Source organism: Protomyctophum parallelum (assembly GCF_964188405.1).
Source record: "Protomyctophum parallelum genome assembly, chromosome: 2".
NCBI classification, from domain to species: Eukaryota; Metazoa; Chordata; class Actinopteri; order Myctophiformes; family Myctophidae; genus Protomyctophum; species Protomyctophum parallelum.
Window position 1 is genome coordinate 51,274,327 of NC_139699.1, and position 12,784 is coordinate 51,287,110.

At 43.8% G+C, this 12,784-nt stretch overlaps 1 protein-coding gene across 1 annotated transcript in view; it reads left to right on the top strand.

The window, feature by feature from the left end:
- The window catches only part of hipk3b (homeodomain interacting protein kinase 3b), a 73,724-nt gene that overhangs the window by 12,458 nt on the left and 48,482 nt on the right, over positions 1 to 12,784 (top strand). The window lies entirely within an intron of this gene.

Sequence of the window (12,784 nt, forward strand, 5' to 3'; positions counted from 1 at the left end):
GTTTCTGATGTTCCTGGATATGCACCTGGAAAAAATGCAACAGGACAAACGGATTAACTTGGCTGTAATAATATCAACTGTTATGTTCGGAGTGGCCCAGTTTAGTGTCTGGTCTGTACCTCTGCTTCACACTCTCAGACAGACTGTGAGACTCTAGTCTCCCAGTGGTCTCTCCTCAGATGAATAAGGTCTTGTTCTTTTTTTTCACCCTTCTTCCTAAAACTAAAGTCTTCTTTTTTGCCTTTGGTCTGAAAGTCACCCTCTTTAATTCACAACTAGTTTCAAAGGTTGTTCAGGACAAGCACGCACGCATGCATGCACGCACTGCACGCATGCACACACGCACACACACACACACACACACACACACACACACACACACACACACACACACACACACACACACACACACACACACACACACACACACACACACACTGTCTGCCTACATAGTGACATGATCAAGTGAAATTGTAGTGACTAATAGCCCTGTTGCTGGCTAAACCAAATCGAGACATGGCATTCATTGCATTAACTCCCTTAAGTTAGTGTTACATCAGCTTCTGTCCGTTTAGAATGACTGTTGATAAGTTAATGAGTCAATCTGTCTTTGGTAAGTAAGGACCTGGCAGCTTAGAGTAGAGAGACTATCAAAAGGAAAAAGTCAGCAGCTCACCACTTGCTCCTACTATGCTTATATACTGTACAAAAACACGTTTCAATCCCAAGTCTGGTATTCCTCTGGTGAAATGACGACGACTGTATGTGAATCCGGGTCACCATGCTACCTAGGAGCATAATATGGTCTGTGCAGTGTGTGCAGTAACAGGCTGAGGCACCATGCATGCACCCTTGATTTCCTTTCCCAACGATGAATAAGTCTTTCTACTGGAGTTTCAGTTTACACATTGACTAGGAGATGTGATTGACCTTTTCCATTGCATTACATAATGTATCCGTGTCAGCCTGTTAGGATATCGTCTTTTTGTGAACGTGGCTTCGACATTTCTTGACATTGTTCCTTGTAAGTGTGGTCTGGTCTGTGCTCCACATCAGAAAGAAGGTACCTTTTTTCTGACACATTTTGTGTTCACTTGTTTTTATTCCTTTTTGCAGCCTGACTGACAGGCAGTTCAGACTCAAAACTGTTCAATTTTTGCATCCCCCGCCTTCCCCTCTCCCCCCGTCCAGAGACGGCAAACATAGATATAAAGGTCAAATATATATATATAGACAGAAGCAAATAATGCTGATCAATAGTAGTAGTAACCATAGCATCGGGAGGGAGGGAGGTGCATTCCAGCCCCGTCAACTCCAACCCCCCCTGGGGGGACGGAGCACGGGGTCTGGCCGCCGGTTCCCTCGCCTGCTCGTTAGGGGAAATGTAAAGTCTTCCACATATGAGATAAACGTAGACCAGGTTCTGTCAAATTTACTGATTGAAAGACTCTTTTCTTATGATGCACTAGAAGGATACGAATTTTAGCAATGTTGTTGTCTTTGACTACCTTGAGGGTAACGGCAGTATGGAGAGTGGGGTGGGGGTTTTGGGCGTATGAGTAGCTTTAACATTTTGACCTGAGGACGATTCTACAAATTCTAAAGCCTGACAGTTTTCTGAAAAAAATCTCAGTGGTTCTCAAACTATTTCATGTCAAGGACCCCCAGAATTATATGTAATTGGCCGCTGACCCTCATCTGAAAATATGTTGTTCCAGGGACCCCCCCCAGAAGCAGAAGTTAAAAATGTTCACTCTGAAGGAATATTCAAAGATTTGCGCCACATTTTCATCATTTTTTTTTTTTTGCAGATGAGCCCTAGCGCAACTCTTCTAGGCACGTCATCATAGTAGATGAACATTCGCTGTTGAGGTTAATCATCTGTATTCTTTGCCCACAAGTGTTTTGCGTGACACTCAAACCTTTCCTTAAAAATGTCTGGGAAATTTCAGACCGTTTCTATGTCAAATTTCTCTTCTTGAATATGCAATAAGCAGTTTTTCCTGTCACACCTCACTAGGGATTGGAATAACGGATATCCTAGTTCAGGGATGTCAAACTCAAATACACAGTGTGCCAAAATAAAGAAATTGGTACAAGTCGAGGGCCGGACTGTGATTCAACACACAGGGCATTTTTGGGGAGGGGGTAGCTGAAAGTTGACCACAAGTGATATACTTTCACTGCTGATCAATAGTGAAGAGAAGACACATGCTTGCGCTTGTGGGCCCTCGATACGTGACAAATTAAATATCATCCCGCGGGCCAAAGATAATTCATTCATGGGCCTGATTTGGCCCCCGGGCCTTGAGTTTGACATATATGTCCAATGGTTGGCCAACATCTGGTTAATTAATGGTTAGCAAGTCTGAAATACAGTTTATAACGCACATACCCTACCCAGAATTAAAATGTGTCAGAATGGTATTTATTTAGGCTCCTTCACCACCACATTCACCAATAATGATAAGACCTCCTAGCCCAGGGCAAGGAGGGGGGTCCCTAGTAGTATCTTGAAAATACGATTTCATTACCAACTCAGTCCCAGGACTCCTTTTCTGCGATGTCATAAAAAGTTGAGGCTGCTCCATAAACAAACACAGCCTACTTTGCAGACATTTGGCAACTTGGCAGTAACATAGGGTAGTTTTCCATGGAACTAACTAAGCACATTTCATAGTTCAGAACTGCTGGCAATGCTTTGAAATAGGGCCCTTTCAGTGAATGCATACATTAATTGCATGTACTGTATGTCCTGTTTAAATTTTGTTGTGTTTACTTTGAGTCTGCAAATTCAAATGTCTACTACTCAAGTATTGGGGAGAATTGACCATGTTCATAAAAGTTTTACTTTGAATTGTCGATAACTAACTGTCTGCTGAGCCAGTTTCTTGATTTATTTTAAGAAGAGTAAGATTTTGTTTGACAATGAATGCCAATGAAAAACGGCACCGTTAATTGGTAGTTTACTCATCGCCAATTGGCATTGGGCAAAACTAAATCTCTTGCCTCTGTATTGGGAAATGAGTGCAGCAGAACACTTTTAGATTGATTAATTAATTCATTGATTCATTAATTCATGCGTTTGTCATAAAATCCCAAGGCACACAGTGACCTAATGGCGCATCATTATGGAACCACTGGTTTTGACTGTATACTTCAGTGCCACCACATAACCAGACAGTGGTCTTGTGGTTAGAGTGTCCGCCCTGAAACTGGGAGGTCGGGGGTTCGATCCCCGGCCGGGTCATACCAAAGACTGCAAAAATAGGACCCAATGCCTCCCTGCTTGGCACTCAGGGATGGATTGGGGGTCAAATCAACTAATGATTCCCGAGCGTGGCGCACACTGTGGCTCACCACTCCAAGAGATGGGTCAAATGCGGAGAACAAATTTCACTGCGGTAACCTGTGAGTCTGTGACTAATCGTACGACTTTGACTTTGATTTCTACGTCTATTGCACTGATTACGACTCCAGTGGGATTTCAGTTAAGTTCTTTGAGTTGGGTCCACTCCAGGGGTGATGAGACTTTAAGAACAATTGTTCTTGCTGTCCGAGGTGATGAGAAACGATGGACTGGGCTTTCCTGTCAGTGGGGAACATTCAGTTCAGTGGTATCTGTTTTGGCAGCGGCATTTACATTGACATTTGAATAATTTGTGTGGCCTACACGATGTGCCATCGAAGCAGTGTGCCGTGGAAGGAACATGCAAATAGCTGGTTTTGTTTGTAGTCACTGTAGATTTCCTCTCTGACAGGTGAGAAGCGAACAGTTGCCATTCTTTTGCTGCTGTTCTTGAGAAAAGCAGAAAATCACAAATACTTTAACAAGCAGCATTGTGGAATGTGGATCATAGTGTAAAGTCCATGCATGCATACATACATTCAGGCTGTTGATTGCATGTTGACTGTTTTTGTTAATGGATTACATTTTCTTTTTGTGTGTATTGCATTTGATTTTGCCACAGGGTGTATTGAATAGCATTCTGAAGCTGTCCTGTGTTAATGAGCAGGCCCATAGTTGCTCAGAATAGAACTGGTCTTCCTTTGACTAATTGACTTTCTGTGGGAAAAGGAAGTTAACCGTGCGACTGCTATGACTATTGTCTGTCCGCTCTCTTTGCCATGAGCTTTTGTGACAAATTTCTTGGGCTCCATTTGTCTTTATGCAATTTTCAGCATTTTTTCTGTCTTTGGTGGAGAGACATATTGGCTGGGTTTCCCAAACGCATATGGTGTAAGACGTGTAGTACTGCTCAGATGCCCTCTAGGCCGCACACAGAAGCCTGTGAACATAGACATTTCGTGCATAAATGTGCCACGCAATGGTAGGCCTCAGGCCTGAGGCCTGGTATGGTACAGGCCTCAGGCCTGAGGTCTACCATTCTGAAAATGTATTTAATAATATTTGGATATTTGGCTTTCCGTTTTTGAGCCGATGGGACCGAAAATATAAGTCTGGGTACCGAGGCTAGTTTTCGGTTAACTTCTTGTTTTCTGTGTCCAGTAACTTGCACCTATCATACCTAATTTTCTCCCTGTGCTAATCACGAATAATATACGGAAATGAAACGTTACATGAGGCTCTGCGTGGAGTGGTATTCGCCTACAATTTTCACAGATTTTACAATGTGAATATGTAAAAAAAAAAAAGAATATCAGTAGATCTTGGTATTTGGTAGTGTAGATGTGACTGATGTCTACAATGTTGATACACTCTAATCCAAACACGTGCACAACGCACGTGATTAGGAATGATCTTGACATTTCTAAGTGTTTGTTCAATATCCGTCACACGGAGAGGAGCTCCCATGCACAGCGTACGGCGGGCGAGGGTGTGGTGTTGTAGGGCAAAGGGGAGGAAAGGTGCTTAAAATAGCTGTAGCAGCCAGTGTGGTTTGACTTCTATAGATGGTGAAGTGCATGGGCAGCAGCCAGAATGAAAGAGGCCGGGGCGGCACACTGAAATGCTTGAGAGAGAGAGAGAGAGAGAGAGAGAGAGAGAGGTCTCACTTGCGTGTTCCAAGGTCAACCAAATCTATCGTCAGCTGTTTCGCTTTTTGTATTTCTGTGTGTGTGTGTGTGTGTGTGTGTGTGTGTGTGTGTGTGTGTGTGTGTGTGTGTGTGTGTGTGTGTGTGTGTGTGTGCGTGTGCGTACGCGTGTGTGTGCTGTATTATACAATTTAAGTTTGTGAGAGAGTGGGGGGTGTACATGGGCACACAGAGAGAGACCAAAATATGTAGTGATGTAGTGAGTGTTAATTTATTCATTCTGAATGAATCATCCTCTCAGCTAGGTTTTCAGACATAAAATGTAGTCTTTTTCTATCTATGCCCTCAGATTTAGCCAGTTTGTGTTTGTTAGTACGACTACGTAATTCCTCCTCTGCCAATTTGGCATTGTAGTAGTGCTTTCTAACCACTTAACCCCATATCCTTTGTTGATCGGGGATTCGGGGTACTCCAAGGGTCTGCATTTGGTGACTTGGTCCATTCATAACAACACAACACGTTGATGGCTTAGAGTCGAATCCGCACAGCCGTGCCCTGCAGGACAGCTGTATGCAATCAGTGCTGCGGTGTTGAGCTGCGCTTAATGTGACACCGCAGCTATGATTGCCCCCCTATGGGGCCATAGATTTGTCTATAGATGTGCTGTTTAATTTTCGCCAAGCCCCTGAAGAGGGTCACTAAATGGTAAATGGTGCATTTATATAGCTCTTTTATCCAAAGCGCTTTACATAGATTGTGCATTACATTCACCCATTCATACACCGATGGCGGAGGAAACCATGCAACTTGCAAGGCACTAAGCTGCACATGGGAGCAATTATGGGTTCAGACTAGAGTCTTGCTCAAGGACACTTTGACAGTGACTCTGGGGGAGCTCTGGGGATCGAAATGGGAACCTCACGGTTCTCCATCTGGTCACTCTACCGGCCACTATACCCATGAAGTCACATCGTGTGAATTCACATCATCATCATGTGTCTTCTGCAGACCGGTCTAGCCCCGAGCACTGGGTCTGGTGGGTGTTCTGCAGACCGGTCTAGCCCCGAGCACTGGGTCTGGTGGGTGTTCTGCAGACCGGTCTAGCCCCGAGCACTGGGTCTGGTGGGTGTTTTGCAGACCGGTCTAGCCCCAAGCACTGGGTCTGGTGGGTGTTCTGCAGACCGGTCTAGCCCCAAGCACTGGTTCTGGTGGGTGTTCTGCAGACCGGTCTAGCCCCGAGCACTGGGTCTGGTGGGTGTTTTGCAGACCGGTCTAGCCCCAAGCACTGGGTCTGGTGGGTGTTTTGCAGACCGGTCTAGCCCAGAGCACTGGGTCTGGTGGGTGTTTTGTGTCTTCTGCAGACCGGTCTGGTCCCAAGCACTGGGTCTGGTGGGTGTGAGAGGTCAAGAGACAATCAGCATCTGTCAATCACAGGGCCCTGAGCCGCCCACGCTGTTTGTCCGACTCTAGACTACCATCTCCCCTCCTTGACACTGTTATTGGTGAAGCACACTGACCCTCTTAGCCGTCTCTATTCCAAGATCTGTTTGTTGAGCCTGAACGTGATAATTGTAGGCCTTAGATTAGGTTTAGATTGTAGCTGTAATCCAGTGGACCTTGAAGACTTGGTTAATTATGCCCTTCTGTCAGCCGCGTTTTGCAGTGCTCTGCAGCCAGAAACACTCCACTGTGAAACTGGTTTAGTTGGTTTGGTTATAATCTCTTGGTACCGTACTGCGTACTGTACCTCTCATGTCATGTTCTTATGGCTTGTCTTTGTTCCTTCCTGCCTTTTATATTGAATCAGCAAGGATGTCATGGTGTGTTTAGCGTGTGTTGTTTGCCACCCAGAGCATAAATACAAAAATTGTATTTTCAATACTCAGTACTGTATTTCACCCATGGCACTGTACAGTATAAATAACATTATTGAACACTCAACCAGTGACTGTCCCACCATGCTGTCAAGGGTCGGGAATTCCTCTTATAGTGGACACTTTATTTTCAAAGAATTTACCTTTTGTTTTGGTTCTTGAGAAAACTCATTCAATGCCACTAGGAGCATGACAAATGGACAATATGAAAATGCCATTGACTAATATTTCACATCAAACTATTCATTTGGTGTTGCCTCATTCATACAAGTTGATGTTTTTTGTTCACGGGCCGGTGAAAATGGACTTTGTTTCAAAATATGTTGCTGTTTGTATTGTACTGTATGTACTCAGTGGGCTTCGGGAGTGGGAGGTCTGGATTCAATCCCCGGCCGGATCATACCAAAGACTCAGTGCGGCACTCAAGGGTTGGATTTGGGGGTTAGATCAACTCCAAATGATTCCCGAGTGTGGCTCATCGCTCCAAGAGATGGGTCAAATGCGACGAACACATTTTGCATACAGCAATGTATGTGACAAATAGTAGGACTTTAACTTGAACACAAACTGAGTTAATGAAAATTTATCGCATGAAATAAACGCACGGAAGGATGGATTACTCTAAACTTGCTGCTTTTGCTGCTGTGACACCTACATTCCCCCTGGGGATCAATAAAGGTTTGTCATCTGATCTTATGTTACAGTTGTGGTTCGCACGTTCAGCAATAAAAAAGAACCTATGGATTCCCTCCTGCCAGAATGCATTGTATAAGGCTGCCTAAGCTACAGGGGCATGTTGCTCGTGTGTGTGTGTGTGTGTGTGTGTGTGTGTGTGTGTGTACCCTCGTGTTTTCACCTTGTTCAAATAGCTGACGCACTAGCATGACGTCAGTGCAGATGTACCGTGTAATGTTTGAGGAATTGCCACTTAGCGTCCCATGTCCTCACTGAACAGAGATGACACGCCGTAAACGTTCTGTCCACCAACAACGGCAGTTTCCAAGGGAACCTAATGACTCCCTGTCGCCAGGTATCTGTGGCGGGCTATTAGGGGATGATCTTCTAGCTCTGACTTCATCTCATCTCGGTCCCCTTTTGTGTCCTGATAAACGTACGCTCTAGCACTCCATCTCATGCTTATGCTTTGGATTGTGCGTTAATGTTTCTAATTATTGTCTTTGCTTAGTCAGTTGCTCGTTGTCGGGTGTTAACGTTGAACACAGACATGATCTCAGTTGTGTATGCGTGTGCATACACCGTAACGGTGCATGTGTCCACCGATGGTTTATTATTGGGTGTCCTGTGTCTGTGGGTGGGTGTGTGTGTTGGTATGGTCATTCCTCTCAGGTACCTGGCTTTTGTCTGACCCGTCTTTCACTTTGCTAAGCATGCTCGATGCTCATCAATCATTCATCAAGGCTGTCTCTCAGCCTACTGATGTTAGCAACAGACAGAGTAAACAAACACAGGCAATAGCATTATGTTCTACAAGAGGAACAAGGAAAAACTATCCTGACTTAATTTAAAGATGTCAAAGGTTACCTTCTCGATTGGTTTTGACATTATTATTCAAATACATATCTTGTATGTGAAGTATCTTCATGCCTACCTGCCTAGCTATCTATAGTATACGGGGTATACATATAGTATACACCATAGTGTAGAGCAGTGGTTCCCAAAGTGGGGTCTGGGGACCCCCAGGGGTCCTTGAGGGAGTTCCAGGGGGTACCCAGCTGAATGATAATTAGGAACCAAATAGACCCTTAATGGGTCCATTTGGTTCCATTTGTACACTCTGTGAGTTAAATTAACTTTATATATCAGAGTTAAATTAACTTACATTTTACAATATACATTGGGGTCCCAGAGATAGAAATGCCATTTAAATAGGGGACTGTAGCCGAATTCAGGTCGAACCTGGGTCCCTTGAAATTAAAATGGTTGAAAATCACTGCTAGAGCCGTAAAAGTCTTCTCTTATGGGGTCCTTGGCATATATTTTCAAATGGGGGTTTGCAGGATAATGAGTATCATTTTGGGGGTCCTTGACATGAAAAGGTTTGGGAACCATTTGTGTAGACAACCACCTGCCTTCTCTGATGAACATGGAGTTACCCCTTGCTAAATGCTAGCCACCGTGCTAGCCATCGCCGAGGAATCGTAATACATATAGCTTATCTCAAATAAATGCTAAAAGCTTGACAATATTTGTTACATGTATTGCACAGGTATGAAATCAAAATGCCTTAATGTTCAAACAGGAGGCCAACGAATATACATAGAAACATGTCCATCATATTGGTGAAATATAATAGCGCTGTTACAAAGACCTTACAAGTCCTTGTAGGCTTAGTTGTGGGTTTTTTGGCAAGTTGTAATGGCTCGCCTCCCAGTGCATCTTTAAGGAGAGCAGAGTAACAGGAAACCGAGAGGACCGACAGAAGGGAGACATGCAAGACACGATGGGAGTCGTATTTGAACTCGGGTCCTCGCGACTCACAAGGACAGAGTGGTCCATGCCCTAATTGACTGAGCACCAGCACCCTTTTTTGACCCTTCCTAGTGTACATTTATTTCTCTATCTTGAGAAATTAGTTACTACATTTCTTTTACCTCATTTGTTTATGACGGGCTGCGGGCAGTATTTTGTTGTATTGACATCTGGGCACATTCATACTGCCCACAGAGAAAAACCTCTTCTGTGCCTTGAACCCATCAGCCAACATGACCTGTGTGCCAACAGTACTCCTGTGCGTATGCCCATTTTCAGGAGGGAAAGGGGGCATGCACAGTGCACACAGTATGCACACAGTCTCAATAACAGGCCCTGTAGTATGTATTATTCATGCTAATTTAGCCTATCTTAATGCTTTAGTCTATAAAGTGTTGTGTGTATGTTGTGGCAGATATATTGGCAACTGCTGCTATTTGAGAAATAATGACAGAAGTGTTATGATGTATTGTACTGTGGCAGGGTTGGTGTTTTTCTACTCAGTGATGCCTCACCTTGAAAACAAACATCCTTGATGTTTGGAGGCCATACTATGAAGGCAACGACATTGGCATGGCTGGGTTGTTTTCAAGGCTGCTGGTTTCTGACGGCTTACTCTGTTTATGTATGCAATAAGTAGGCCTAATGGAGAGATTGTGTTTGTTCAGTAAGCTGAGAGATGTTTAAATGCTGTTAAGAGTGGTCATAGTGGTCCATCACTACAAACTATTTAGTATTCAGTGTGTCACAACTCACGAAACATTTTCTTTGTACTATTCCCAGAATACTCATGTCTCCCCTCGCCCATTAAGACCTGGAACACGTCTGTGTCACTTTGGCGTTTAACCACATTAACCATTATTTAAAATGTTATGCTTTACCTATTGAAAAACAGCAGATATTTACATTCAAGCTTGTAGAGTGTGCGGCTGTGGCTCAGGAGGTAGAGCAGGTCGTCCAATGATCCCTGGGTCGGTGTTTCGAATCCCTACCTACTCAGCCCAAAAATGACATCCAATCGGAGACTGGACTAAGATTAAAATGAAAATAGCTGTACATCTCAGAAATACAGTGTTCAAAACGGTTGAATAAGTTAAGTGTGTGTGTGTGTGTGTGTGTGTGTGTGTGTGTGTGTGTGTGTGTGTGTGTGTGTGTGTGTGTGCGCATTGAATGAAGAGTGGCTCTTCTGGGTGGGATCAGATTACTTTCACTCAATTACTTAGCACAGTAGGCCAAAATCTGGGGCAAAGTTGACTGTACAGTATATGGATGATATACACACCTCCCATAAAAGTAAAAACACACACAAACACTGGCCCCAAATATAGTTAGATTAAACCTCCCTGTTTAGTTAGGAAGAAGAGGTTGGCGTTAGTTTGTGCAACGTGTATAGGGTCTTCCAGCAGCCCGCCTCAATAACTTACTAAGATAAGTGCTGTGCACTGTTTAGCCTTATTAATCTTTATGGCTGAGAAGTCAGGTTTTCTTGACAACCATGATGATGATGATTTTCTTTTTTATAAATTGTTGCCAACCCTTACCTGACCAACCTGTAGCTGTAGTCTCTAGTAGAGTGACAGAAATGGGCCCTCCCCTGCCGGCTTTACCACCTGTGAACATTTACCACTGTGTTCGTGGCAGTGCTCGGCCAAGCCATAGGCACTGTGGAGGAATCGAGCCGCGCTCTCCGTCATTTAAAGGTTCACCCCCAAAAAAAATTCTATCAATTACACACACCATGAAGCCTTGAAATCATGGATTTTTTGGGTGTTTTTTTTGTCTCATTCCTAAGCCAATGATTTGATTTGATGACCCGACCGGCGTAGTCTCGGGTAGGATAATTTTTGGCTTAGGAATGCGACAATAACATCCCCATGAATTCAAGGCTTCATGGTGTGGGTAACTGATCGGAAATACGTTTTTGAGGTAAACTACTTAACTCTGCACTGACTGCACCACCCGGAAAACACAAACCATGGCGATTGTCCGTCCATCGTGGCCACAGGAGTGGCATTTGAAACGGAACTCTTTTCTTGCAGGACTGGCTAAATGCTTTATATGACGCTTTAAGTGACATCAAAGCACTAAGAACAGAATGAGAGAACGAGCCACAACAATGCACTGTCCTGACTTGAACCAACAAGTTCTCAGGGCTGCTCCCATGTCAGGTCACTGGGTTGTTTACATCTGGGCTAAACGTGACTATAGGCCTTGTTTTCTCAAACTAAGGGTGTAGGTAGGTACGAGTACAGCGACTACGTCAGCCCCTATTTAGGACCTGCTCTGTGTTCCAATGAATAATGCAGAGTGCGGCCGGCCGAGGGTGTGTGGAATTACTGTAGTCTGCGGAAGAGAGAGGCGTGTAGCGAAGCAACATTATTCCCAGAGGCCAGTCAACCCATGTGTCATACAGTACTTGATACCGTCAACAGCCATAGCCTATATCTGTTGCATTGTTTAGTCCCATGAGTTAAGTTAGGCCTATATTGGAAGGGCTCAAATGAAAGGCAAGTATAAACATGAGCATCCAGCCGTCTGCCCAACGTGTAGCTTGTCTTGTTTGTTGTCTATACCCATTACGACCTGAGACCAGATTCTAAAATTGTCTACCAAATCCTGACAGTTTTCTGCATAAACATTTTCATGTCAAGGACCCCCACAATTTTATGTAATTGGCCGCCCACCCCCATCTGAATTATTTTTTGTACCAGGAAACCCCAGAAGCAAAGATATGAGTTAAAAAAAAGTTTGCCGGGAAAGAATATATATTCTAAGATTTGCGCCACATTTCAAGATGCAGTAAATACATAAAAATAGCATCTCTACAAGTAGCACGGCTATGAGCTTGTAGATCTGCTATTTTAAAAATAATTGTTAAAGTGGTTAAGGTCTTAATGGGCAAGTAAATGCAAACATTTAATTGAAAGGCAAGTAAATATGAGAGCATCCAGCCGTCTTCCCAACGTGTAGCTCTCGTCTGAAGAGGGAGAGAGACATGGTGACTGGTACTGAACAAAAAACACACTATTGCAATGATTACCATTAGAATATAGAGCTTTTTTATTTTGCATTTTCTTTTATAAACTATTTTATTTATTGCGAACGCAGTGAGCACTAACTATGAGACCCTGCAGATCATGTCTGTGTGTCTGTGTGTGTGTCTGTCTGTCTGTCCCGCTGTGACACCACCCGCCCGCCACCAGAGGGCGCAGCTGTAGCGCACACACACACACACACACACACACACACACACACACACACACACACAGAAAACTTAAAAAAGCAATTCACAAGCTGCGTTCGCTTCCCGCGTTTGCGCGTCTTACTTGTTTTTTACAAAACCATATTGCTTATACCATCTTTAATACTAGAAATTGTATATATTTTTTATTTGTTTTCAGTGCAGATCAGGTCTCTTCTTTTAT